This window comes from Dipodomys merriami, unplaced genomic scaffold (assembly GCF_024711535.1).
Source record: "Dipodomys merriami isolate MVZ:Mamm:240054 unplaced genomic scaffold, mDipMer1.0.p SCAF_166, whole genome shotgun sequence".
In the NCBI taxonomy this organism is placed as follows: Eukaryota; Metazoa; Chordata; class Mammalia; order Rodentia; family Heteromyidae; genus Dipodomys; species Dipodomys merriami.
In genome coordinates this window covers 512,495-535,089 of record NW_027203004.1, presented here as the reverse complement: position 1 = coordinate 535,089, position 22,595 = coordinate 512,495, and the positions used below count along the sequence as shown (strand labels likewise).

Sequence of the window (22,595 nt, the reverse complement as noted above, 5' to 3'; positions counted from 1 at the left end):
ATACAGGTAGTACTTCTAACATATGACTCCTGACTCCAAACAATTCATTCTCAGTCATGTTCTTCCTTCCTTTCTTTCTTTCTCTTTCTTTCTTTCTTTCTTTCTTTCTTTCTTTCTTTCTTTCTTTCTTTCTTTCTCTCTCTCTTTCTTTCTCTCTTTCTTTCTCTCTTTCTTTCTCTCTTTCTTTCTCTCTTTCTTTCTCTCTTTCTTTCTCTCTTTCTTTCTCTCTTTCTTTCTTTCTTTCTTTCTTTCTTTCTTTCTTTCTTTCTTTCTTTCTTCCTTCCTTCCTTCCTTTCTTCCTTCCTTCCTTCCTGCCTTCCTGCCTTTCTTTTCTCCCTCCCCTCTCTCTTTTTTGTTTTATTGGTTGGTCGTAGGGTTTGATCTCTGGGCTTGGGCAATGTCCCTCAGCTCTTGAGCTCAAGTCGAGTGCTCTACCGCTTGAGCCACAGCGCCACTTCTGGTTTTTGAGTGGTTTTTTGAAGATAAGGGTTTCACGGACTTTCCTGCCCAGGCTGGCTTTGAACTGCAATCTTCAGATCTCAGCGTACTGAGTAGCTAGGATTACAGGTGTGATCCACCAGCGCCCAGCTCTTTCTCTCTCTATCTCTCCTCTCTTTCACTCACCCTCCCTCTCTCCCCTACCTCAACGTTCTCAACTCTCAAATAATGAACACTTGCTGAGTTGAACTCACAGGCTGGGAGAGAAGCTCAATTGGCATATGTGAAATTTATTTAATGTTTCCTTCTACTTCTACCACAGGTCACTGGAATTAAATAATGAACACTCAGCAGCATGGCTTCTCAAGCCGTTTGGAGGAGGAAAGCAAGCATGCTCACTTCATTCTGTGAGGTTCACCCTGGGAAGGTGGGGCAGACTCCTCCCTCCTCTTGCTAAATCTCAGCCCAGATTCTGCATCCATAGAGGTGACTGCCTCCAAGAGTCCCAGTTACTCAAGTGAAACAGTTACAAGGCAGAGACTTAGCTTCTTGTGGTGCTGAGATTAATGGCAGCATGATTCAACATGACCCACTAGTTTATTGAGATTGGGACTCCTTAAATTTTTGATTAGGCTATGTTCAAATTGTGATCTATTTATTTCTGATTGCTAACCATGATTATAGATGTGAACCAGCACATCAGACCATTCAAAGTTCTTTATGCCACATGGAAGACATGAAGTTTATTTTACCAAATGACATACAACTAGACAGACAGCAAAAGTAAGTCCTTAATTCTGGTCAAGATGTGTTGTTAATGTGAAACAAAATTACTTAGCAAAATATCTGACTACTGCGATTATACTTTCAAACTTACCCTACACTTTAATATCAAATCACTTATATTTAGCCAATGATTCCCTCAAATTACCTGTAATCATTTATGTCTGGCCTATCTTCTAGAAGTAGGGAGAACATGAGCTCACACAATTAACTAAAGTGGTAGAATTTGAGAGGATCACAGTTCTGAATAGGTCTAGGAAGGAAAGTATCAGCCATATAAACCTACTAGGTAGGGATATTGGAATGCAATCCTGATCCCTGCTTTTTGGGCTGGGTGCAAAAATTGCTACTCTATGCGTAAAGTAACTTAAACTAGAAAGGAGTGGTGGAGTGACTCCAGTGGTGGAATACTTATCTAGCAAACAACATCAAAACTCAAATCAACTTCCTAAAGATAAAATAAGACAAGGAAAGAAAGAACAACTCATACTGAGCTTGTGTTCATTGTAAAGATTTACACTAAATCATTGTAGTTATAAATGCCATCATTTATTTCTAGGAGCACACACATTTTGTGTGAAGACTAAATGAAAAATTAACACCATATATATAAAGCTTTGGTAGAACACAGGTCTAGCTTACAATGGTGAACACTTAAGTTTGCATGTGCAGTGGTGTTGCAGGGTTGTTAAGGTTTATGGAAGTCCATCTTTTTGATGGACTTGACATGATGAAATTACCTAAACATACATAACCATACAGTTCACTGGACAGATACAGCTGATATATATATATATATATATATATATATATATATATATATATATATATATATATTGCACACACATGTATGCATTTATATATTAAGTGACAGGTAAATAAAAATTAAAAAAATATAATGAATAAATTTAGTGAACAGATAACTTTTCCAAAGTATTACTTTACCTGAACCAGTTCATTTCATAAAGTCTACAATGCTATATCACACTTTCATGGCTGCTGATCCCCTTCAGATTTTTTATGAAATTGTTTTTTCTTTGTTTTACAAGTGAAAAGCCTGCCAATAAATATACTTTCATGACATTCCTTTCTTTAGAAAATATAAAGCACCTTGTGTGATCTGGCTCTTTATGTATCATCAATATAACTTTTTTATAATTTCAAGTACATATTGTCTAAGATCTCACTCATTCTCTTCCAATAGTACCTATGGGAAGGAGAAAATGAAGGATTATTCTGTTACTTTGGCAGTTTCTGTTATTAATAACTGCAATAAATATGAAAATGAAACTCTGAAATTACTTAGAGAGGTAACTTGAAAGTTAAATTTCTACACACTTATGTTACTCCCTCAACTAAAACACAGAACTTAAAATAAGTAACATTTTTAGCTGGGTGCCAGTAGCTCATGCCTGGAATCCTAGCTACTCAGCAGGTGAGATCTGAGGATAGTAATTCAAAGCTAGCCCTGGCAGGAAATCCATGACACTCTTACTTCAAATTAACCACCAGAAAACCAGAAGTAGCACTGTAGCTCAAGTGGTAACATGCTAGCCTTGATCTGAAGAGCCAGGGACAGCGCCCAGACCCAGAATTCAAGCCCCTTGACCAAGAAAATTAAAAAGGTAAAAAGGGGGAAAAATAATATTTTAACGCTAATGTGCATATATACACAAAATTTGTCTAGAAATAAAACTATAACAGCCCCTGGACTGGCAAAAAAAGAGATTAAAGTGAAATTGCCTTCAATAATTCATTTAGACAATCTAAACTGAGGGCAGGCTACTGGAACTCACATCACTAATTGAAGAGGTAGAATTTGAGAGGATCACAGATCAGAATCAGTGTGCAAGGAAAGTAATAAGAGTCTCATATCATCCTAAAGGTTCGCATGTTGGAATGCATTTGTGATCTCCGCTACTTGGCAGACAGAGGTGAGGAACTTAGCCTGTGTTCAGCCCTCAGCAAAATGGATAACCTATGAACAAAGTAAATAAATCAAAAAAGGATTATTCTAATGGTAGAATACTTGTTCAGCAAACAAAATATTTAAATTCATACTCATTTCCTAAAAGAGGAAAGAAAAGGGAAGAAAGAAAGAAAGAAAGAAAGAAAGAAAGAAAGAAAGAAAGAAAGAAAGAAAGAAAGAAAGAAAGAAAGAAAGAAAGAAAAGAAAAGAAAAGAAAGAGAGGAAGAAAGAAAGGGAGGAAGAAAGAAAGGGAGGAAGAATGAAAGGGAAAAGGAGAGGTATAAAGAAAAACCTCATCATGCGTTAGATGTTAACAATGACCCTAAATCATTTTAGCTATAAATGCCTTCATTTATTTCTGTGCAGAGACATTTTGTATCAAGCCTGAAAAAAACCATAGCATACCGCATACAAAACTTGGGTTAAATACAGGTCTGCCCTACACTGTTGGACCAATAGGAATGTATGTCTAGTGCTGTTGCAGGTATGTTAAGGTGTGTGGGAGTTTATCATCCTGATGATCTTGCAATGATGAAATTGACTAACTACACAATTACCTTGACAGATCCCTGCTGAGACCTATATTATGTCACAGGTTAAAAAGGAACAATATATACAATGAAATATATTGAACAACCAGGCATTGTGTCCAAAATTATTTTTACCTGATTAAGTGTATTTTTATATTCTATATCACATGTACAAGTTTCTCATTCCCTTCTGTCTCATTATGTTGTCTTTCCTTGGTTTTGTTTTGTTTTCAGAACCGTGGTATAGGAGGGCATTTCTTATATTTTTGTCTTCTAGTCTTCATAATGTCTTCAGTTAAATATGCTTAAGTTCCTTTCATTAGAAAATTTAAACCACATTGGGTAGGGTCTTTTTCATGATTTTGTTATGATCTCAAATACGTTTTTATTTCTGGCATTCTACCTGTATAATCTCACTTCAATCTTTTCCAAAGGGCACTTTAGTGGAAGTAGGAAATTCAAAGGGGATTCTGGTAGAGAATTTCTGTTACTAAAAACTCTGGTACATAGTAAAGTAAATAAGTTCAAAATTATTCATTAGAGAGATGATTTGAAAGTCATCTTTTTACATCTTAATACTATTTCCTCAACCAAACCAGAGGATTTAAAATAACTTATATTTATAAGTTAATGGACACAAATGTGGATGAAAATTCTAGAAATAAAATGATCACTCATGAAACCTTACTGATACTACAAGGAATGCTTTCCAGTTAGAGGAATCATCTTCACACATTTTCACACAATGTGAATCTGCCTGTTAACAGAACCCCAAAATAGACTAAGGCATCTAATAGCTATCTAATTTTTGTTGTCTTTTGTCAATACTGCTTTCTTACCATATTGACTAGTATGAATTCTGTGACCATTATAAAATCACGTTTGTAATAAAAGTTCCTAAGTGGGAACTTCAAGGATGAGGTGGTGTGGGGTTTCTGGTGGAGCCCTGTCTGGTTCAAGGGAGGAGTTGGTATTGGCACAGCCTCTGTGGTAAAGCAGGGCGGGGCTTTGAGGGTGAAAGCCAGTCTGTGTAAGGCTTTGAGACAGCAGGGAGGGGACAGGAAAGACTAGACTTGTTAGGAGCAGGGTCTCTTGTGGAGTAGGTGGGACTTTAGGATGGGTTTCCAGTGGAAGAAGGCAAGGTCACTGGGGAAGAGGCTGTTTGGGGCAGAGCTTTGAAAAGGAAGAACAAGGCTACAGAGGAGGAGGTTACTTAGAGGAGGGGTTGTGGTGTAGCACTGTGAGCCCTGGTGGGATATGTAGGGTGAGGTTTCCCGTAAGGCAGGGAAGATAATGAAGGCAAGAGGCTGACAAAAGGTGGGGATTCTGTTGCAGGAATGCAGAGCTATGAGGGAGAGGCTTTTCAAGGTCTGTGAGCGGGCAGAGTGGTGCTAGAAAGAAGTGGACTAGTAAGGGGCGGGCCTTTGGGAAGTGTGTTAGGGTGGAGGTGGGGTTTCTGGCAGAGCAGGATGTAGTAACAATGTATGGAGGAATTTTTCAGGACCAGAGCTTTGTGAGAGCAGAGATAAGATCCAGTGGACTAGACTAGTTAGGACAGGGTTTCTGGTGTAGCCAGTTACCACTTCGAAAAGAGCAGTAAGTTTGGGTGGGGATTTCAGTGTTGCAACGCAGGACATTAGACTTGGACAGGGTTTCCAGTGGGGCAAGGCAACCTTCAAAAAGGGATTATGAAGGGACAGGTATTTACAGTTGAACCTGGCAAGGCTTCCAGAGGGAGGCCAACAGATGCAGTAGTTTGCAGTGGAGCAATGTGGGTGTCGAGAGATGGGATAGTGTGGTGGGGGTTTTCTAGAGCAGGTCAGGGCTTGGAGCCATGGGGTTAATTGGAAGAGGGACTTTGAGGAGTGAAAGGTCTACAAAGGTGTAGAGTAATTATGGGCATGGTTGAGTAGGGTGTGGCTCTGTGGGTGGAGCCAATAAGGGGAGGATTCATCACGGGAACAATTAAGCCATTGAGAGAGTAGATATGGGAGGTAGAGAGGCCAATGGTGGAGCAGGGCTGGCTTTCCAAGCAGGAGATGGGCTGTGTGAGAAGCTTCTGGTCAACTAAGGCGGGGCTACAAGGGCAGTTATAGAGAAGTGGAGGGTTTTTGGTGTAGCATGAAGGGAATTGTGGGAAGAGGTAGGTTCATGGCTGGGTTTGAAAAGTTCGGCTACTTAGACTAGTTATGGATCGAGTTTCTGATGAAACCAGGAGGGTTCGAGGGAGAAGTTTGGTTGGGAGTGGGGTATGAAATGGACGGGAGGATCTTGGAAGTAATAGAATATGGGAGCAATGGGACTCTGAGGGAATAGAGTAGTTAGGGACAGGGTATCTGGTGGATGAAGTTAGGATTAGAGGGAGGAGCCCAATGTAGGCGGAGTTCTTGTTACAGCAAGGTGGATCTTAGGAGGAGATATGGATGTGGCTTGGTTTCTGGTGGTGCAGAGCACGGATTCCAGGAAAGGGTGGAGTGGAAGAAGGATTTCCCTGTAGCAGAGGAGGACTTTCAGGAAGGATTCTGGTTGCAGTCAGGCCTTTGAAAGTTTATAGAAGGACTACCAGGGGGTAGGTTAGTTAAGGTTTGGCTTTTTAAGGACCAGGCTGACTGGAATTAGGTTTCCAGTGGATCCAGTCAAGTTTTATGGGAAGGGGAGATAGGAAAGGGACAAGACTTAGTGAAGAGTGGGGCTACAGAAAAATAAACAATTACTCTAATAGGAACACCATTTTCAGTCAGTGTAGAATTATATTACTTTTATGTATGCGAGAGATATTGGAGAAAGTAAGCAAGTAATAATTCCTTCCTATTGAATTTTTTTTAAATTCCTGTTGAGTGAAAATAAAACCACAGGTCACATCAGGCTCAGAGGCCCACAGTAGACTAAGAATATGAAGCACTGGACTTTATTCCCCAGCACAACCTTTAAGGACTACAAAAAAATTTAAAATATCTCACTTGGTCATAATGGACACTCTATTATCTTAAAATTGTGAATGAATAGAACTTTTACTCTGACCGTTTTAGAAATCCTAAAACTAAGTAAGTGATAATGTTTTAACTTTATATAATATGGGAAGTATATTAAAATAATTAGGAAAATATAAAATTGTACACAGAATATTTGTTGCCCAGCATCAATTTTAATCTAAAAGAATTTAAAACCAGAAAATTGCCATATAGTGAGATTGCAGCATGGTTTCTTTTCATTCATCAAAATGGTGACTTAAGGAATGTGTCTTCATCATTGGATGCATCGATATTAAAACATATTTAAAAATGTGAAGCACTATACAGACCCTGAAGAAACTCAGAGGGATCTGTGCAATGAGGTTGGAATAAAATTAATGAATAGTTACAGTAAGAATTGATCTTCACTAGGCACATAAATATTTTCCAGAAGAAAAGACTACATTGAAAAATAAACAAAACAGTGAAAAGGAAGCAGGCAGGCAGACCTTGAAATACACATTATCCATTGAAGAATATCTATTGAAGCATGATTGCAATAATCTTTTACCTAAGTTACAGTACTGATCTATGTTCTTCCCTAATGCCAAATAACAAAGCCATGAAAATGCAGTAATAATTTTCAAGACATTAGACTTTACAGAAGGAATTCAATGAATGTATTTCTAGAAAGTAAAGATAGATGTCTGAGATAAACAGTAAAGCAAATATCCCCAATTCTTAGCCCTTCGAGGTCAGAGGGGTACAAGCCGAAGCACAAGGAGAATGGACAGAAGTACAGTAATGCATACCAGTAGTTCCCAAGATGCAATGATGAATATAAGAGGGGAGAAAATCAACATGACCATCACAGGACTTAGCACTGGAGAATAGAGAAAAGAACAGTGAAAATCCATGGAGAATCACAAAGAATGACCTTGCATATTTGACAGAAGTGTGCATTGCATGGCATTGAGGTCTAAAATATGTGTAGGTATTATAGGAAACTATTTGTGCTCATATGGTGCCTCAAGTAGTGATAAACTTATGATTTACAGGACACTGAGTAATAATAAAGGTCCTGCTTCAGTAGTGTAGAGTTAAACCTTGATAAATTCTGTTTTTAAATACCTAACACCCTATCAAACCAAGACAAGAAGATTCAAATTATATATAAGTGACTTGACTGCAACAATAGAGTTCAAAAAATCAAATCACATAATATGGATGCAAAAGGATTACATTATTAAGGTAATCTTTAAACAACACACAATTTTATGTGAATAGTCCTGATTATAAATGATTTGTTTTCCATACAGATTTTGGATGCACAAAAACAAAACAAAACAAAACGAAGAAATGACACTTGTCAATAGAGCTAGATGCCAGTATCTCATCTCATGAGGCTGAGATTGTAAGACCATGGTTCACAGATGGATGGGGTAGCAATCCACGAGACATTTATGTTCAATTGTTCAATCAAACACATAGTGAAACCTTGGTTAAAATAGTACAGATTCAGTCAGTCATGAGTGAAAAAAAAAAGCAAGATTTTGAGGCTCTGAGTCAGTTTCATTACTGCACACACGCGTGCACACACACACACACACACACACACACACACACACACACACACACAGCGAATATTAAGAGTGTAAAAAATGAACCTATCTGCCAGGACTATCCTAAGCATATATTAATTAATAAAAATGAGGGAAACCATAGAGCCTATGTTTCTTTGAGTCTGGCTTCCTTCACACAATGATTCTTTTTTCCAAGTCTTTCCATTTTCTTAAGAAAGGGGCTATGTCATTCTTTCTCACAGAAGCATGAAATTCCATTGTGTATATATTCCACATTTTCCTGATCCATTCATCTACTGAGGGGCATTTGGACTGGTTCCATGTCTTAGATATGGTAATAATGGTGCCAAAAACATACTTGTGCTGGTAGTTTTAGTTTTTTATTTTTTGGAGTCCGGTCGTCTGTCTTGAACTATGGACATGGACGCTGTCCTTCAGCTCTTCAGCTCAAGTTTAGCACTCTACCACTTGAGCCACAGCGCCACTTCCAGGTTTTTTTTCTTTTTGCTTATGTGGTATTGAAGAATTGAACCCAGGGACTCTTGCATGCAAACACTAACACTGAGCCACCTTCCCAGCCTGAGAGAAGATATTTTAACTTATTTTCTACATGTAAATTAATATTAAGCAAAGCTAATTAAAATAATTACTTATTTACTCTTCAGAGGATGAGTATATTACACTTGGATATCTTTGAGGAAAAGACTTTAGACTCATTACAACTGATGCCTTGCATTGAAATTACAGGCTAAACTTTCTTCTTCATTAAACAAAAGCTTCAGTTCTTTCGTATTAGAATTATAAAATCATAATACCTGAATGTTGATTTGTTTTCCTTTGCTATTTTCAATTCTATTTTTCATCCATTAGCTATCTAGAGATAATTTCGACAAATGCCCATGAATGGGATTGCTGGCTCTAGAGCTATGTACATTTGACCATACAAAATGATGCTAATTGAAATGGACTCCAAGACATGGAAACAACAATTACTTTTTTTTTCAGATATCAACCTTGATGTCGGTAAAGAAGTGTAACTAGATGTTATTTTATTTCATTTGTTTTTGATTTATCTCTGGACATCTCTGTCTTGATTCTGGTACCTTCCATCTTGTATATACATTATCTGATTTGGAGAAGGAAAGGGAAATAACATAATGATGAAAGAAGTGACCCATTGCAACAATGATATTCACAAGATAATATACCGGCAATGAACTTTACAACTTTGGGGTGGGGGGTATGGTTGAGGGTGGGAAAGGATAGGAGAACAACAATGGAGTGGGTAACAATACTCATCAAGGAATGTACCTTACTCATGTAACTGTAACCACTCTGTACAGTACCTTTAAATAAAATAAAATTTAAAAAAGTGACCCTACCCTAGAAAAAAATATCCCTTTCAAAATAACCCATCTGTAATAGTACTTGTGAGGGATTCTAGAGTCAAACTGTTATACCTGGAAAGGGATATATTGGGAAGCCATCTCAAACAGCAATCAAAAGGCTGAGAGCTGTGCTGTGGAAAGGTCAAACAGTTAAGGGAAGACAGGGGTATGGGTTATTACCTCAAAAGTATTTAAGTTAGAGCTGTTGGACACTAAAAGTTTAAGACTTTGGAAACAAGATGGATGTCTGTGCTATGGTTGTAATGATTATTGCTCCATTCTGCTAATTAAAAATAAGGGATTCAATTATCACTATGTATACAAACAATACCTCAGTTAATAGTTGTAACCACAAACTAGATTGATGCCTCAGTTTGTGGACATACCTGTAGCCACTCATTACCCCACCCCTATAGTAGAATGAATATAAAGCATTTTAAACAGGATTTGGGGATCCAGAAGCTGGCAATGAGGCTTTGGGTCCTCTGGTGTCTTCTTTCCTATTACTTCCTGTGATTTCTCAGTTCTTTGGCCAGGTATCCCATCATCTTTGCTGTTTCATGGTTGTGGTGAATGACAGTACTGATATTCGGAACACCTCAAAACAAACTATGGAAAACACTTCCTCAGAGAAGATTCACAAATGTATAGGAGCACCTGGAAAGAAACCAAACATCAGCAGTCATTCTGTGATCCTCTAACAAGAAAGTGTAATTCAGGTGTATCTTTGCTTCGGATATATATAAGAGATGGACAATTGTCCCTTTTGTACATTTGGTATTTGGTATTGCATAAATTTTCAGAAACACATATACATTGTGAAATAATGTTATTTATTTCATAGGTCACAAACCTTGTCACTGGAGTGATGACCCAAATGTCTTATCTCAGTTGCCTGATTCAGACTTAGATGAGTTTGAATTGCATAATTGTGAACATTTTTCCATGAAACTTTACAACACAGAATGAAGTTTGAAGGTCAGGTCACTCCATACCTCTAAAGATTTTACATATATTACAGTAATACACACCTAAACTGCTCAGCACTCACAGCACATTGGTGTGTTATAATTGTCTTCAGATCAGAAATATTCTAGAGTTTAAAGTAGAATGACGGGCTGTACATTTTCAACGGAAGAGTGATGATCACCCCCTGCAATTATTCTTAGTGGAAAATCCTTCCTATACATTTTACTGACTTATCTTCTACTCTGTGCTTTACCATTATCAGGGAGGGTCACACTGTATAGAGCTACAATACTGCAGCAACCTTAGCTGTCTTTGAATTTTACCTCTAATCTTAATACCAAGGTCAACTTCGCAACTCTAATCACATCATTAGTGGACACCTGAACTTTCCAAGCTTGGTTAAAAATTCAGCTATCATTGCTCATTGCCAGTGTTAAAGATCTCACTCTATTAGATTTATTGTGTTTCTTCTTGTATTTCCAACACTGCCTTAGATGTTGGTTTTTGATATAGAGCTTTTAGTTTGCATTTGATTTATGGAAGTGTTAGTAATGTCAGTTGAACTGCATATATTATAATGTAAGAAATTTGATGTTTTGACATATGAATTTAATTTTCGCAATTGAAGAAGTCAATGCACATCACTAACAAAAGTTTCTTTATATGTACTGGTATTGCTTTATTGTGAACTTCCTAAAAGCCAGTCATAGGAGCACATGTCCTAATCCCATCACTTCTGTCACTGAGACAAGGCTTGAAATGTCCAGACGACTTGGCACTTCATAGTGAGAAAGTTTCTACAATGAAGGGTGAGAGAATAGAAAAAAGAGCAAATGAATCTTCCAACTGTTTTGTTACATGTTCTTTACACTTAGCCATTAAGACACCATAATAGTATTTTTATAACTTCTTACCTACTTTTTTCCTGTTCTGAGATGTTTTATTTATGGATCTCTAAGAAATCATATAAGAATCATAAAATAAATCTATAAATCATATAAGAAATCTTAAAAAAATAGTTTGTTATGGATTTATAACCTAAAAGGAATAATTGCAGGAAAGTATTAAGCACATAAAATGTAATGCACACCTAAAATTGTCTCTTTATTTAAAACTTCAGCAGTTGTAGTTTATTTATTCTAATAACAAAGATTATAATCTAAGTTACAATAGTATTCCAAATGGAACACAGAATTAGAAAAATGAAGGGGAGCACTAAAGAATGCTACTGCTACTACTAATAGTGTAAGAATATAATTTAGACAAAACTCCTTCAGACTAAAAGCCACAGGACAGCCCCAACATTACTTTGTTTCATATGAAGACAAGACCTTTTTTTGTAAAGATAAGTTTTCACAGATATTAACATCAGTTGGGTATATATTTCTTAAGGCTTTCAGGAAGGATGCTCTGACAATGCTGATGGAAGCTGACTTCTTTTGGACCTACTACACAATGTGCAGACCCCATTCCAAGCAGTGCACCTGCATTAGGGTCATTTTCATGCTCAAGATAGTTCTTCCAGTTAGGAAATGAATTAAGTATTTTATTAAAAAAAGAAGTAGACAACAAGGCCAAACAAATTTCCCAAGTACCCAATACGGATAAGCTGTAGAACCATAATTCAAATCCAGGTTTCCACCAGGCATATCTGAGGATATTCTGTAAGTTTCACATTCATTACCTTTCAAGATGTATGGAGCAGATGAACCCACATTATCTTCCTAATTATGGTTAAAATGGCAATAACATTGCTACAGAATATACATAGTTTTAAATTAAAAGGGTGTGGGTAATGACATTGTAGGTGATCTTTATACCAAATAAAGACTGAACCAAAAAGAAAAGTAAGGGGCTGGGAAGGTGGCTCAGTGATAGAGCGCTTGCCTTGAATGCATGAGGTCCTGGGATCAATTCCTCGGTACCACATAAGCAAAAAGAAAAAAGTTGAAAGTTGTACTGTGCCTCAAGTGGTAGAGCACTATCCTGGAGCTGAAGAGCTGAGGGACAGCACCCATGCCCAGAGTTCAGGCCCCACGACCGGACCCCCCCCCCCCCGAAAAAAAATTAAAGAACCTAGGCCGCAAATTTTAGTCATAGTACTAGCACTCATATACCATATATACATATATATACATATATATATATATATATATATACACATATATATGCTTCCTAAAATATACAGTGAGTTAATTTTTTGAAACCTGGTCATAGATTAAATATGAGGTGTGAAAAAGTATGTAACTCTGAAATGACTCCAAGGTATTTTGAGAAGACAGCTGGAAGAGTTATCACTTAATCAAATAGTAATTGGGGATTGGTTTGTAGATAGAGATCAAAGCTCACTTTGGGATATTTTGAGTTTGTTAAAATCAGTAGTTAGGAGTTGTCAGTAGACAGGATGCTATTAAGGACTTGAATTAAAGTAAACAGAGATGGAGAAAAATGCAGAAATAATACTGTACTCAGTGGTAAAAAATATGAGAAGGAATATTACAGAGCTAAGCCCCGGGATACACAAATATGTAAAACATGACAAATGAAGAAAAACAGTAATAAGTATGTAATGCAGACTTATATTGGTAGGTATTTTTAATGTTTAAGGGCTATGAAGTGATTGTGTGATGACCTAAAATTTAAGAAATTCGTAAGTTCAACTATCCTTTGGGCCAACCATAGCTAATAGGTTAAGTAAAACGGGGCCACAATAGTGTGTCTTCATTTACCAAAGTGAAAGTAGGCCAATATTTGGAAAGCCACTTTTTGGACATGTGGTTGGAGTGGCAATTACTGCAGTTTGTTCAACTGTCAGTAGAAAGCAACAGGTTTAGCACAATGATAGAAATCTTTCAGGGATCTGGTAGATTTTCCCTCTGTCTTCAATTTCCCTTTTATTCTGAGAGCTAAAATATCACTATTGGAAGCCTGTCCAAATTGTGCCTTTGGCAAGTTAACAGATAGTCAGTCTATCACATGCCCAAATAAAAGAGAATTGGAACAGGTTTACATTGAGCACTCACAGTAGACAGGTCTCTGGACTTTCTCAGGAAAAGCCTTCTGCCATTGTGGGATGGATAGGGCTGGATAATATGCAAAATAGACACCATAGATTGAAAGTATTCTGCTAAGTTAACACTTGAGTTATCGGAAGTTTTAACTGCATTGTATTGACTTTAATGAATCAGTTAATCAGATTCTTCATGCCATATGATTTTACTAGACTGTAAAATTCATGCTTATCGCATTTCCTTTGTATAACGTATAGTATGTTTTGAAATTTAGTATAAAACATTTGTCTTTTCATTTATTTATTTTTAATATGTATTACTCTAGTTTTCATGAGTAGGGAAATGCCCTGGAACTTTGTAATTTGATGTCATATGTAATTTATTTTTTTTAATTCTTATTTATTGTCTATTGCAGCCCCCGGCTATATGTAATTTAAACTGTAGTTTTTTTCAAGTGTATCATCCTACGCTGAAGTATTTTTCTTACAAGCTTTCTAATAAATATGTAGTCTATTCAATTTTGAAAAGTACTGCTGTACCTTCCACTTATTTGTGGCATTTCTGAAATCCAAGTTCCTCTGTGTGTCAGGGTTGATACTTTTGCTTGTAACAGTTTTGTTATTGAATACATAGCATCTGACTACTTAGGGAACAAAGGATGTGAAGTTACAGTATCCCAATAAAGAACTTCCAGGACAATTCAAGGGCAACTCATGTACTCTCTATGTAGGTGAATAGGAGCATAGAAAAGAAAGTCTTATACATAAAAGTGACTGGGAGTGTGTGCACATAGGTATTCACTTATTTATCTGTTGTTATAGTTTTACATATTCAATATTATTCATTATATATATATACATATATGATCACAATTTCCAAAATCCAGAGAACCACATCCATGGTCATTGCTTTCCTATGTTGCTCTTTGGGTAATAAGAATGAAACCTGGTATTGTCCTGTGGTAGAGAAATAACTCAGATTCAAACATTTTTCTTTCAATAGGTTGCCTGTTCCTACATCTAAAATGAGGAAGTCTGTTAATACATAATACATGTTATAATCTATTTAATATATTTATACAATGTATAATATATTCTATATTATAATATATATTATATATAATAACTGAGTTCATAAGGAAAAATACAACAAACATACCTAGGTCCATACTTTCCCAGCCATGATTAGGTTCAGTAGAGTTAGGTGCATTACATCTCAACAGGAAAAGTCTACTAAAGTTTTGATGACCTTGAGTTAGATAAGGAGAATTTCTGTAAAAAGAGCCTCTCTTCAATTATGAGAAAAGATAAGTTTGGAAGGATTTTTGTTTTATTTTTTTTTGTTTTTATTTAGGCCGGACAAGAAGCCTGAACTCTGGGCCTGAGCACTGTCCATCACCTCTTCAATTCAAGGCTAGTTCCCTACCACTCAAGCCATAACAGCACTTCTGGCTTTTTTTTGCTTATGTGGCACTGAAGAATCGAACCCTAGGCATTGTCCCTGAGCTCAAGGCTCGTGCTCTACCACTTGAACCACAGCACCACTTCTGGCTTTTTCTGCCTGGGATTGCTTTGAATCATAATACTCAGATCTCAGCCTCCCGGGTAGCTAGGATTACAGGTGTGAGCCACCAGTGTCCAGCACTTTCCTCTCTTTTAGATATTATTCTAAAAGCCTCCTATCCAAGGTCACTCCTAAGATAATAAATGGACCTTTGTCAATAGTTCCTTCATACTCTTATCTCCTGTTATGGCTATGGTGTGTCTTTTCCATTGTATCCTGAACCTCCTTCACAGTTCTCTTCCTAATCCATGATTCTAGATATATTACTAATAATTACCTAAATTTTGTGGCTATAAACCCTAAATCACTCAACTATTAATTTAATTCAATTTTTTTTCAATATGATCGAGGTTCTGTACAAATCTGAGCTTATATTCACCTCTTGCATCTACCTCTAGGCATGAGCAGAGCCTGGGCCTAATCTGCTTTAAATGCAAGAGGTTAGCCAAAGAACAGCCTACAGTATTCCTGCCTAGGAGTCAGTACAGGTAGTTGAGTGCCTGAAAGAAGCAATGCATTCCTAACATGAGAAAGGGTGAGAGAGACAACAGCCTACAAAGCAAACTGGCAGTCACAGCATTTAAAAACTTCTCCTTTGGGGAAACTGACTTCCTGCAAAGTGGCAGTGAGATAACTTTAATTTTCTTATATGAAGGAAGTTGTCATGTCTCACTACATAACTCCCTTGTAATCAAAGAGAGGGTCATTCTTTTGTTTCCACCTTAGGCCAAGTCTCAGTTTATGTCAGACTTTGCTCAGACTCTATTCCTACCAGAAGGTTCCTGATGAGGAGGAAAGTGTGATCTCTTGGCTTCTGACTGGCCCTTTGGGACCTGAGGCCAGTTTTAGTTTTCAACCTGTTCTTTCTGACAATGGGAAAGCTCATTCTCTTCATTGTGCCCTAGTATCGAATCTCTTCAGAGTAAGTCAAGGAATGACAGATTCTTTCTGAGTGAGTGAGTTTCTCCATTTCCAAAGAGGTCAATTAATATCTGATTCTGAGACCCAGGTGAAAGTCCTTTACCAGATCCTCCTAGCTGGAGTGGATGTTAGCTCAGACTCCAAGCCATCCTCATATTTCTCTAGCTCTTTCTCATGAACCAAAAAGTTACAGGAGTTTAGTTCAGAAACAAGGAGAAATGAGAGAAGTAGAAGAACCATTGGCAGGGTGAGGAATTTTGAGATTTTGGGTGAAAAAAAAGGGCTCAGAAAATCTAGGATCAGGGGGCTGGGAAGGTTGCTCAGTGGTAGAGCGCTTGCCTTGCATGCCTGAGGCCCTGGGTTCGATTCCTCAGCACCACATAAGCAAAAAGAAAAAAGCTGAAAGTGGCGCTGTGGCTCAAGTGGTAGAGCGCTAGCTTTGAGCTGAAGAGCTGAGGGACAGTGCCCAGGCCAGAGTTCAGGCCCCAGGACCGCACACCACCCCCCCCCCCAAAAAAAAGAAAATCTAGGATCACTCACATCATTAGGGAATCACATCATAAAATTAGGGAATAAATGTAATAAATTACTACCTAAATTATTAACTCCACTACTCTACATTACAAGTGTTCTGTCAAAAGTTAGCTGTCCTAGCTCTATTTTGATCAGGAAAACAAAGTTCTACTGAGTATCTTTATCCATACCCCAGGTTGTTCTTACTCTCTACTTCTCTGTTACTTTCCTTTGCTGCATTCAATCAATGACACTTGAATGTGTTAGCATCTTCTAATCTATTTGTTATAAAGTAAAACAAATTATGGGGAAATGTATATCTATGGTACACTTTCTTCTATGGCATATTTATTTGATGTTATTAAGTATTATTTTAATAGTTTCATTGTTAATACTTGAGAAAAATATTTTACTATTAGCAGTAATTAGTTGCACATTTTTTTGATATTTTTCCACATCTGTGTATTTTTTAAGCTTCTAACATCGTCTTTTCCCCCAACTGTTGCCTTCTTAAAATTGCTTCAAATTATAAACTATATATGATGGTCCTCTATGTGTTCATTGATATATTTAAATTTTGATCTAATATGTACATATTATAGGAAATCTTCAACCTATTGTAATTGTTCTGAAAATCAATATGGATGTTCCTCATTAAAGCAAAAACACAATGCCACAAAACTTAGTGAAAGTAGGATTAGGTATATATTCAAAATATTTAGCAATGATACAGTAGAAACATTCACTTCTCATATACCAGAACATGTTTATAGCTATGAACAGCACATTTTCTTCATTCTCTCTTTCTGGTGCATCTAGGTTTATTACACAGGTTGGTTGCTATAGAATATTGCTGCCATGAACATGTATGTTCATGTTGATTTATATTCTTTCAATATGTATCCAATTGCAGTAAAGGTCATCAACATATCTGTCTTTTTGGTATTGTGTAAACTTCCATTAAGATATCCCTATGGTTTGCACTAGTTTACAATGCCACAAAACCAAATATAGTTCCTTATTTATTTTCCTCTCCAGCAGTTTATTTATTTGAGTGGTGGTAGCTATTCTGGTGTGTAAGATAGGATCTCAGTGACTTTCCTCTTTATTTTCCTTCGTATTTGCTATGTGGATATGAATCTCAAAAAATTCATTTATTTATTAAACACTTACATTTGTACTTCATTCCTGATTAGTGTCTTTCTTTTTCTTTGGTATTTGATCAATTTTTAAGATTTATAACTTTTGAATTTTTCCCATTACAAATACTCATTTCAGTTAGTAAAAAGATTTTTTTTTTCATTATAGTGGTGCACAATTAACTAAAAACAACAGATTGTACATTTATATCACTGGATGTTTTGTTTGTATTTACAGCCAGGAAATTGTTTCAATAAAGATGCTGAACTTCTTTCATTGATATACTGAAACTATAGTATCTCATATTGGCCTAAATTAATCTCAGAATTAACAGGGAGAGCCTGGGCCACCACAGTCTGGGCTAAGTAAAACCACTAACACAGTATAAACTGCATTTAAAGAGAGCAAAGGGCTTCATAAAAGATCGAAGAAAGGCATCACCTTCATGAAGCAAATGTTGAAGTTCACAAGCAGACCTTAGGAATCTGAATATCAAGAAGATCAAAGGATAAAAGTATTTAGAAGGACAACTTTAGAACTCAAAATTGGGGAGGTGGGATAAACGATAGATACCAAAACTCAGTGCTGAAGGGAAGGAGAATTTTACCCCAAACCTCAGCTGTGTCTGACTCTCTCACACAACACACACAGACACACACACACACACACAGACACAGACACACACACAGACACACACACACACACACACACACACACACACACACACACACACACACACACACACACACACCCCTAGTGAGAGATCTTTGCCAAAGCACAGGCATTCTGGACTTAGACACCGAATACTCTGAAACTATCCATTGTGAAGGCCTTTACTGAAAGTACCCATTGTAAGTAGACATTTACTGAAAGTTAGAACTCAGGTTCCTGGAAAAACCGTGAAATGTCACAATAAATTTCTGCCCATAACTCCCCTAGCAATAGCCATCAGCGGATGACAGGAAGTACCTAAAGCTACAGATTATTTTTAATTTTTAATGTTTTTTTTTACTTTTTTATTGTGAAAATACTGTACAGAGGAGCTACAGTTACATGGGCAAGATAATGTGTACATTTCTTATCAAGCATTGTAGCCTCCTCCTTTGTTTCCCCCTCCCATCCCTTCCCATTGTCCCCCCGCCCCCATCGAATCCTCCTCCCCCCTTCCCCTCACCAAAGTTGTAAAGTTCATTTTTCTCCATAAGAACTTGTACATCTCATTGTTGCAATGGGTCCAACTGTATCCTTATTTAAATGATTTGTTTTTTTCCCCTTCTCCTCCACAAATTATTGCTTATTGCTTAGCCTGCACTCGATAGCCAATAAGATTGTTATAAAATTACCCAGTTAACAGAAGGGTCGGGGATCTCAACTCTGATCCACTGCAATGGTGACAGTTGTGAGTCCAGGCTCGACCTTGCAATAAATGACTCTAATTTGGTCACATGAGAACTGGCTCCATGGTGGTCTTTGGGGATCCTTATCTAAGCACAAGGCTAGTGTACACAGAGAACCCCAGGGGCAGCTGTATCTGGAACAATGAAGCTTTTTTCCTCTTCTTTTCAGATAATCAATCATGATGTTGCAGTTGGCTCCACAGTTGCTCCACACCTGAGCAGGAGGAAGGAAAGGATGCCTTAGACTGCAGGACGGCCTTGTGTACCCCTGGATTTGTAAGAATGCAGTTTGTGGTCCTCTAGGCAGGGGTGGCCAAGCTGAAATGGTGGTAAACTTTGCCTGGAGGGTGGCACCCTGTGAGCCCTGCATGCATGGTGAAGCAGCCTGGAAAGCCCTGTGAACATCTCCGGTATGGCTTCTCAGTGGATTGGAGAAATTGACTCCTGTAGTTGCACATGGCATGAGACAGGAGGAGAGCAGGAATCCAGAAGATGGGAGAGGCACAGAAGCAAATGCACCTCTCCATTGAGACTCCTCGGTCATTCTAAAGAGGTTCACAACCCACACGTGGCGGCCACTGCACAGGTCCCCAGAGGCCCTACTTGTCTGGGGAGCAGTTCCTGGTCCTGATCCAGAGCTGGAACTTCCCAAGTCGCCCTGAGCTTGGCTGGGCTGGAGCGGAGTCTACCAGCCATGCTTCCTCTGCCCTGCTGAGTATAGCCTCCTAGCAGCTGCCCAGGCTACAGCACCCACAACAGACCACCTACTTGGGGCAGGCTGAAGCTGTGCTGACAATTCCTGCCTGGTGCCTGCTTCAAGGCAAGAGCCAGGCCTAGCCCACAGCAGAGCTGGCCCTCACTTCCAAGGGCATCGAGAGAGGCATGACAACCACAGGCCCAGCCTTGCTGCCCTCACTGCCCCTAGAGGTTACCTATAAGTCCCTGCCTTTGTTCTTGAAATTCTTCAGCCATTGGTTGTCTGATTTTTCATTATCTGTTTGGGTGGGACTCGAGACTTCTTCTTCTCCTCACCAAGATAACATGCCCTAGCAAAGCCACCCCAACTACCAATCTACCATATATTATGTGATTTTTTTTGTTTCTCTTCTATTTTCTTCCTCCATGGTATAACCTGTTTCCACTGTATTTGAGGTCTGTGAGCTCCAACTTGTATATACAAATTTCTAATGTGGGGAGGGGAAGGGAAATTAAATGCTGAAAGAAGTACACAGTATGACCCGTTGTTACAATGAGATGAACAAGACACTATGTTGAAAATGAACTTTACTAGTTGGGAATGAAAGGTGAGAGTTGGGGCGGTGGGGAGAAAAGGGATGGCAGGGAAAAACAAAAGAGGAGGTAACAATGTTCGTTAGATAATGTACTCACTAACTTACTTATGTAACTCTAATCCCTCTGTCTACCATTTTCACAATTAAAAAAACATGAAAAAAATATCCTGGAGTACATTAAGTTCAAATATCCTAAATGCTCTGTAAACTAAGACCAATTTTAAATGGGAAGTAGGTTCTCAGAAACATTTTTTTGTCAGTGTTGGTGTTGTGCATTATTACCCAAGTGTACATAAATTAACAGAAGGAGAAACAATAGGAATAGGAGAAAGAGAAGTTCTGTGTTTAAGTATAATGGTTCAATAAACTATAGAAGACTCTGCAAATAAGACAACTTTGAAACAATAAAGCCAAGGCCAGTATTTAGACCTATGGGAGTGACATAGAGAAAGCATTACTCCTAAATGGAACATGAAGGATGAGGCCACTCTCTTTCTTCTACTAGCTATAAATCATGGTAGCTAATCATGCAAATTTGTAATAACTAGAATGCAAGAATAATTCTGGTTCCAAGCAAGTCATATATAAGACCATGGACTTAACTGGGGGAAAAATGCCATGTTGAGAGAGCAGAAATTATTCTAGCAATGAACTGGTGGCTAAGATCATATTTCTTTTTATTTCTTTTTATTTTTCTTTTCTTTTTCTTTTGATGGTAGTGGGGCTTGAACTCCATGCCTGGGCACTGTCCCTCTACTCTTCAGCTCAAAGCTTGTGCTCTACCTCTTGAGCCACAGCACTACTTACAGTTTTGTGGTGGTTAATTAAAGATAAGTGCCTAAGAAACTTTCCTACTCATGCTGGATTTGAACTGCAATCCTCAGATCTCAACCTCCTGATTAGCTAGGATTACAGGTGTGAGCCACTGGCACCCTGCTTAGGATCACATGTAATTCACTTGCAATATATTATCTCCTTTTATTGAATACATTTTAGTGCTGTGGAAGTGAATTGTACCTTCATAGGTTTTCAAAGCCTAATTTTCACAAACTTGCATTTCTTCAAATAGAAATGCTATAAATTTTAGAACAGACATTAAAATAGATATAAAATTCACTTACAGGAATTTTTCCAGCATACATCCTCTATAGTGTGTCTTTTCAAAATTTGATTTTTGGGGATTTTTTCCAGGGTCTCACACATATTTTCAAGTGCACTGTCAATGAACTACAATTCTCTTTCGAAACACGGTTTTTACTTCTCTTTAATGCATTCATAGAAGTGTAATGAATATACAATTCTTTTTTACCTTTACGACTTGAAATCTTGCTTGCTAAAATGATTGCAGTATTATAAAAATCGATCATTATGAGGAGTTTATCAATTTCTCCACAAATGCATTACTTTATTTTGTGTCATCTTTTTATGTTAGGGTCATACTAGTGAGTTTTCTTTGTCCTTTTTCTTAGATACTAAAGAGTAACTTATTTCATATGCTCCTCCTATTGACTTTTAATTTACACATGTTCTTTAAAGAAATATCCTATTCAGGAAAAATTATATGGAATTGGAAGATATAAAAATACTTAAGATTCAGATTGTAGCATTAACAAATATGTTCCCTCTATCTGTTGGATATGTTTCACTTCGGTTATAGTGTCCTTTGAATTATGAGTATAGTTTCCTTTGAATTATGAAATGCTATCACTTGATATAATCCAGTATATTCTTGCCTTTCTTTAGCCACTAATGATTTCCATTAGAAAACTTTACTGATAAAATGTCATGAATTTTTACGTTTATCTCTTATAGGTTTTTACATCTCACATTTAGTTTGATAATCTTTTTTTATTATAAATTTTTGTATAAGGATTGAGGTAGGCCAGGCGCCTGTAGGTCACTCCTGTAATCCTAGCTAGGCAGGAGTCTGAGATCTAAGGACCACGGTTTAAAGCCAGCCTGGGCAGGAAAGTCCATGAGACTCTTACCTCTAATAAACCAATAGAAATCCAGAAGTGGTGCAGTGGCTCAAGTGGTAGGGTGCTCACATTGAGCTGAAGAGCACACGGACAGTGCCTGAGCCCAGAGTTCCAGCCCCATGAGTGACAAAAAAACAAAACAAAAGAAACAAAAAAAAAGGATTGAGG

General features: G+C 37.6%; 2 long non-coding RNA genes across 2 annotated transcripts in view; both read right to left on the bottom strand.

Moving 5' to 3' along the window:
* Window positions 1-9,316: 9,316 nt before the first annotated feature.
* Window positions 9,317-22,595, bottom strand: part of LOC138828846 (uncharacterized) — a 50,714-nt gene continuing 37,435 nt past the window's right edge. Inside the window, exons 2-3 of the long non-coding RNA XR_011372390.1 lie at window positions 10,029-10,299; window positions 9,317-9,380 (exon numbers count right to left, since the gene is read on the bottom strand). This is a non-coding gene — a long non-coding RNA (uncharacterized lncRNA). The remainder of the gene's footprint in view (window positions 9,381-10,028; window positions 10,300-22,595) is intronic.
* On the bottom strand, window positions 11,266-19,332 carry LOC138828847 (uncharacterized). Its single transcript, XR_011372391.1, has 2 exons — window positions 19,103-19,332; window positions 11,266-11,408 (listed from the first exon to the last, which is right to left on the bottom strand). It is a non-coding gene; the product is annotated as an uncharacterized lncRNA (long non-coding RNA).